This window comes from Alexandromys fortis, unplaced genomic scaffold (genome assembly GCF_014885135.2).
Source record: "Alexandromys fortis isolate MF-2015 unplaced genomic scaffold, M_Fortis_MF-2015_v1.1 scaffold_423, whole genome shotgun sequence".
Taxonomy (NCBI): domain Eukaryota; kingdom Metazoa; phylum Chordata; class Mammalia; order Rodentia; family Cricetidae; genus Alexandromys; species Alexandromys fortis.
Genome location: NW_026068293.1, coordinates 266,497 through 273,311, shown reverse-complemented (window position 1 = coordinate 273,311; position 6,815 = coordinate 266,497). Strand labels below are relative to the sequence as shown.

Genomic DNA, 6,815 nt, shown 5'->3' with positions numbered 1-6,815 from the left:
CGACCGCCCAGTGTCCCCCGCGGGCCGCGCGCCCTCGCGCCAGGTCCCCCGGCTCAGGTCTCCCTCGCGCGCCTCTCGGCCGCAACCTCCTCGCGCGCGGCGCAGCGGCGTCGCGCCGGTGCGAGTACGCGCCCTGCGCTCTGGCTGGCTGGGGCGCACGCGCGCGCGCGGGCTCCGAGGCGGGGCGAGGGGCGAGCAGCGCGAGTGCGGGCGAGGGTCGCTGTGGATCCGCGGGCACTCCGGCCGCAGCCGCGCCAGCGAGTCTCTGCCTGCCGCCCGGCGGACGAGGGAAGCGGGGAAGGCGGCCGTGGGGGCGGGGCGGCGGCGGGCCTTGGGCGAGCTCGGGGAGGAGCGCGGCAGCGACGGCGGCAGCTCCCGAGGACGAGGAGGAGGCTCTTTCCTCATCCCAGACCCAGGAGCGTCCGGGACGCAGCGCCCGGAACTGGGGGACGCGGCGGCTGCAGGGAGCCCGGGCTAGGTGAGGCTGAGGGTGTTGGGTGAAGTGGGTGGCGGGGTGTGAGGGGACAGAGGTGGAGCGGGGGGCTCGAGGTAGGGAGCAGTTGTTGGGGGGTGGGGTACCGAGAGGAGGGGGACCGTGAGCCCTTCGGGACCTGCAGCGTGCAGAGGGCCGAGGGTTTGTGGAGTTAAAGGGGCGAGCGAAGCACACGGGTCCGAGTTGCGGAGTTTCCCAAGGATAGGCCGGAGAAACAATGGAGTGAGGGGGCTCTGGCTTGAGCGTGTGCGGTACTGGGTTTAGAAAACTACGAGTGTGATCGAAAAGAATGAAATAATGGGTAATTCGAAATGTGAAGTACAGAGAAATGGGCATGGATGAAAAACCTTCTGCTTGGGTGTCAGCGGTCCTTAGGACGCAAGTGCCGTCATGGGACTTAAAGGATAGAAGAACAATTTCGGAATTTGAGAATTGAGAAGGCAAAGAGAGGCAAAGAGATAGGAGTTTGGTTTTGAATTAAAGCACAGTATCTGATAAGTGCACTATTGGATCTTTTTAGAAAGTGGGTTAGTTTTAGACTTGGCCCCTTGCTAAGTCATGCAAGCCAGTCTTTCAATAATTTTATAATTATTTTTAGTCAGTTTTATTGTAAGGCAAAGTTGTAATATTTATTCCCGATCAGCTCACCAGACTACATATTTTTTCTGCATTTATTGAAGCGGGAGAGGACACATTACCAGAAATATCTTGTTGGAGTGAGGTCACTAATGCTGCAGAGTTCAAGGTGTTTGGAGTGGAAAGCTGTGATGAAAATCTAATTGTTTGTTCTTTGTTAGAATTTCAGTTTTCCACTGAGAAGTGTTCGTAAGCCATCTAATTTTGGTTTTGTGCTTGGGGAAGAGAATTGGGGTTTTTGAGAAATTGTTCAGTGGGTGCTAATTCCTAATGATCCAGCTGCCTGAGTACCTTCCAGTTTGAGGTAGGTGACCCGGGAATACTGTGAGAAAGTATTTCTGGGTTGTGGAATTTGTATCCACTTCTTCCCCACCCACCCTTTGGAGGGTCCTACTCCGTAGCCCAGGCTGGCTTGGAACCTACTGTGTAACCCAGTTCCTCTCGAAGTGTCTTTTGCCTCAGACTCCCCAAATTCTGGGATTACAGGTGTGGGCCATGATGTTGGATTTGTATTTTCTAGATACTTGCATTCCAAGACAGAATCTGATACAGCACTAACTAGAAGATTGCAGAGTTTGAAGTTGTCATTAGCATTACATATTCATAGATCTCCGTTAAGCTTTTAATTTGTGAGGTGTTTCCTTTTGCTGACTCATCTAAACTAAAAATTTCTGGGCATTTTATACTTCAGATATGCTTATTTTATTTTTATTTTTATTTTATTTTATTTTTTTTTGGTTTTGGTTTTTTGAGACAGGGTTTCTCTGTAGCTTTGGAGCCTGTCCTGGAACTAGCTCTTGTAGCCCAGGTTGGCTTTGAATTCACAGAGATCTGCCCGCCTCTGCCTCCTGAGTGCCGGGATTAAAGGCGTGTCAGCTATGTTTCTGATAGCAAGCAACATTAGGCTACCTTATAAATATCCAAAAATCATATCCAAATTACACCTTTAAAAATTCTTGCTGGAGTGATGGTGGCGCATGCCTTTAATCTTAGTACTTGGGAAACAGAGACAGACATGCATTCTGTGAGCTCAGTCCAGCCTGGTCTACGGAGCGAGTTCCAGGACAGCCAGGGCTGTTACCCAGAGAAACACTGTCTCGGGGGAAAAAAATCTTATTTATTATTTTAAATTATACATGTCAGTTTGTTTGTACATGTGAGCGCAGTGCCTCAGAGACCAGAAGAGGAGGTTGACTTCCCTGGAATTGGAGAAACAGTTAATTTTGCGCCTCCTGAAATGGCTACTGGGAATCGAACTCTGATCTTCTGCAATAGTCCAATGGTTTTAGCCACTAGAGCCATTTGTCATGTCTCTAAATCGTACTTCGATTAAAAAATTTTTTGAGATGCTAACACTCAATATGTGGTCTGTAATTCATAGTAATTGTTTCTGTCTCAGGCTCAGTTTGGGCCAAAGAAGCAGTCATGCTTGGCTGAACTTTACAGGCTTTTACTAAAGCCCAGACTCACGAGGAACTCTGTGTGATCCTCTTATTTCAGTCTCCCAATTGTTGGAATTGCAGGAATGAACTGGTGTATCCATCCTTATATTTTCTAAAAAAAAAAAAAAAAAAAAAAGACGTGTGTCTGTGTCTCCAACAGAAAGACGTGTGTCTGTGTGCACACACGTCTGCAGTGTGTATGCTGTAGGCCAGAAGAGGTGTCAGATCTTCTGTAGCAGAAGTTAAAGGTAGCTGTGAGCTTCCTGATGTGGGAGCCAAACTCCTCTGGACGAGCTTAACTGCTAAGCCATCTCTCAAGCTCCTCTACTCCCTATCTTGATTGATAAAAAGCAGTATGATCTGGCTTTAACTTGAGTCCAATATGATAATAGTAATTTGTTTCATTCTTGCCTCCCATCCCCTGCCATCCTGTTGTTTTGGTCTTGTAATATAGCCCAAGTTTTCCTTAATCTTTTTTGTCTTAACCTCCCAGATGTGATTACAGGTATGAACCACCACGCCTGACTGATGCAAATGACGCTTTTGCTTGATTGGTTCATAGGCAAACAATTCCATCTGTAGAATCTTTGGAAAATTTATTGCTCCTTTGGTTTTAAAGTTTCTAGGTTCTAGTTTTAATGCTAAAAGCATCTCACTAAGATTTGCCTTGTGGGGGCTGGAGAGATGGCTCAGTGGTTAAGAGCATTGCCTGCTCTTCCAAAGGTCCTGAGTTCAATTCCCAGCAACCACATGATGGCTTACAACCATCTGTAAAGAGGTTTGGTGCCCTCTTCTGGCCTTCAGACATACACACAGACACAACATTGTATACATAATAAATAAATATTAAAAAAAAAGATTTGCCTTGTGATCACACTTACTTTTTCTGTTTAGTCTAGTTTATGTAGTGTACATGGTACTCAAACTTAGAGAAGTCAAGACAGCAGGGGCAGAACCAGAACTAATTGTCTCGGGAATACAATTGAGATCTGCTCAGTGCTCAAGTGCTCTCCAAGCACCTGTTGATCCCACAGTTGATACTGGCATTACTTCTAAATATAGACAAGATGCTGTTGGAAACCCGGAATGAGTAGAACAGAAACAGCTGGGGCCCGAGGAAGGCGCTGTAGGTTACCAGCCAAAACATCAGCACACACGATCCAGGGAGCCTGATCAGGCTTCAGAGGCTAGTTACTAACGGAGGGGACGCGAAAGTCTTCTTTTGTTGAGGTTTTCTGTGTTTCGTGTGCTAAACTGTATAGTCACTCAATATTGGCATCATAAGAAATTTATATTAACTATTTTTTAAATTGCTACTGTAGTTTCCCGTTGCAGAACCACCACGTTAAAGCTGGGAGTGGAAAAGACTCCGTTCGTTTGGACCTCTTTAGTCTCTTAGAAGTGCAGCTGCTTACATCAGTCTTGCTGCTTTCCCCAGAGACTGAAGTAAAGCTTGTGTTTGCTCTGTTTCAGGCAAGGAGGAGTCCACTCCTCATGTGACCATGTGACCAAAGGACCTTGTAGAGTAGGACTCAGCCTTTCCCACTGCGCGGCAGTGTGTGCTCGGCGCCATTGAGAGCTCTATCCCTTTGTAGTGAGGCCCTGACTTCCTGGGGAATCATCTGGGCTCTAGACAGCGAAGCTTACTTGGTCACCTTTCTGCTTTCCTTGATATTTTGCCACAAGGGTTTATTCTTTCTTGGTTGTTTTATTTATTTATTTTTATTACTGTGGTAAACTATACATCCAGTTCAGTCAGGTCTACACAGTGATACCTCATCTGAAACAAGCATACTGCAAAATTTTACTATTTAATTTATTTATTTATTGAACCAGAATCATATTAGAGGATGTTTTAACAGTCTTAAATGCGCAGACCACAGCATTAGGTGCTTTTACATGGCTGGACACCATCAGCTATCTCATGAACTTTTTTTTTTAATATTTATTTATTTATTTATTATTGTATACAATATTCTGTCTGTGTGCATGTCTGCAGGCCAGAAGAGGGCACCAGACCTCTTTACAGAGGTGGTTGTGAGCCACCATGTGGTTGCCGGGAATTGAACTCAGGACCTTTGGAAGAGCAGGCGATGCTCTTTACCACTGAGCCATCTCTCCAGCCCTCTCGTGAACTTTTTTGTTCTGAAAGGGAAACTCCCTGTGTGTCAAACAACAACTTCTTATTCCCCTAAGCCTGTCAATCACCGTTCTACTATCTACCTCCATGAGTTTGACTACTCTGTGTATTTGATAGATAATGGAATCCTGTATTATCCCCCACCCCCACCATGTGAGTTTGTGTGAGTATGTGTGTGTGTGTACCTGCCCATGTACATTGGGGATTGACTTTAGGGCCATATGCAATATACCATTGAGTTCCTGGGTTCAAATAAGCCTCTTGCCTCATCTCTCTCTTTTTCAAGGCAGGGTTTCTTTATGTAACAGTTAACAGTTTTGGCTGCGCTGGAACTCGCATTGTAGACCAGACTGGCCTCGAACTCATTGAGATCCACCTGCCTCTGCCTTCCAAGTGCTGAGACTAAAGGTGTGCCCCACTGCCCAGCATTTGCCTCATTTCCTAGATAGCTGAGACCAGGTGTTTGCTACTGCTTTCTCCCACACTGCCTTCTTTTTATTAATCCTCAGTGGACGTTTATATTGCTTTACCTCTTTTGACTATCTTTCAGTTTTTAGTGATATTGCTGGGATCAAGCCAGGTATGGTGCTTGTACTTTCAATCCAAAATTTTGGAGTCTTAAGTCCTAAGACTGGTTCTCTAGTTCAAGTTCAGCCTAGACTGTCTCACAAAACACACTACAACAACAAAGAATTACCATATCCGGAAAGTCTCTTTCCTTTGACACCAGGTCTCACGTAGCCTAGACAGGCCTCAGATTTAATATGCTGTTTAGGGTGATTTTTGAGTTCCGGATCCTCCCGTCTCTGCTCCCCAAGTGCTGGTATGATAAGCCGGTGGCGCTCCACCTTCTTTTTATCTGCTTGTTTTGTGAGACAAGTGCTCACTCTGTAGCCCAAACTGGCATGGGGTTCAGTATGGAGTCTAGGTTGGCCTGTGGAGCCCTGGGTGTCCTGGAGCTGGTCTCGAGCTCAGAGATCTGCCGGCCTCTAACTTTATATTACCAGTGGGATTAAAGGCGTGTGCCACCATGACAGTCTTGACGGTCTTCCAGGTTGGCCGTGAGCTCAATGTTGCCCTCTTCCGTTTTCCTTTCAGACGTGTGCCATATGCCTGGCTCTGCATGCATTTTGTTTCGAGGAAGCTTAAGTTCTTTCAGGCTGGTAATTTCATTGCTTGCCCCCCTGAAGATAGCACTCCACCTTATGTATAAGGTGGTGCTTGCTCACTAACTTTGTTTATACTTTCAGAACCCTTGTAGAAATGATTTCAAAGAAAATGTTTTTTTCTCGGTTTTCTTCTTTCTGATGTAGAAGGGACCATTTATGCTATATAGATCTTTTCATCCACATATGCAAATGTGATGCTATCTTCAGAGTGTTGTACCTATATAAAAAAAGCATCAATAGTGCAGCAAATTTCCGGTACACTTGCTTGGGTAAACATTTTTTCTTCATTTAAAGAGGTTTTACACGTATCAGTTGCTGGTTACTATTGATCTTTTTGGCTTGTATGTTTGTTTTTGTTTGCTTTGAGAGACGGGTTTCTCTTTGTAGCTCTGGCTGTCCTGAAACTCTTTAGACCCTGCTGGCCTCAAAGTTGCCTGCCTCTGCCTCCCAAGTGTTGGGATCAAGGTGTGTGCTAGCAATGTCCAGCCCACTGTTGATCTTTTATATTAGTTCATTCGTTGAAAATTATCTGACTGCTGGCATATGCTTGAAATTTTTGTTCAGTTTTACTTTTGTTTTTAGACAGGGTCTTACTGTGTGGTCTAGGCTGGTCTATCAAGGCTGACCTGGAAATTTGAGACAACCTGCCTCAGTATCCTGAGATCACAGATGTATGATGCCACACCCAGCTACTTCAAATATTTGTAATTTGATTCCATTTTCTCTCTTATGGATATGAATTGTCACATTATACTAAATATAAAGCAAATGTCCCTTAGGATGGTCTCACCTCCCATTTTATTATTTTCTTTTTTTTTAAATATTTATTTATTTATTTATTTATTTATTATGTATACAATATCCTTTCTGCGTGTATGCCTGAAGGCCAGAAGAGGTCACCAGACCTCATTACAGATGGTTATGAGCCACCATGT

General features: G+C 45.2%; 1 protein-coding gene across 1 annotated transcript in view; it reads left to right on the top strand.

Moving 5' to 3' along the window:
• The first annotated feature begins 319 nt into the window (after positions 1 to 319).
• The window catches only part of Spats2 (spermatogenesis associated serine rich 2), a 78,398-nt gene continuing 71,902 nt past the window's right edge, over positions 320 to 6,815 (top strand). Inside the window, exon 1 of the mRNA XM_050132434.1 lies at positions 320 to 478. The gene's annotated coding sequence lies outside the window, so the exon portion shown is untranslated. The remainder of the gene's footprint in view (positions 479 to 6,815) is intronic.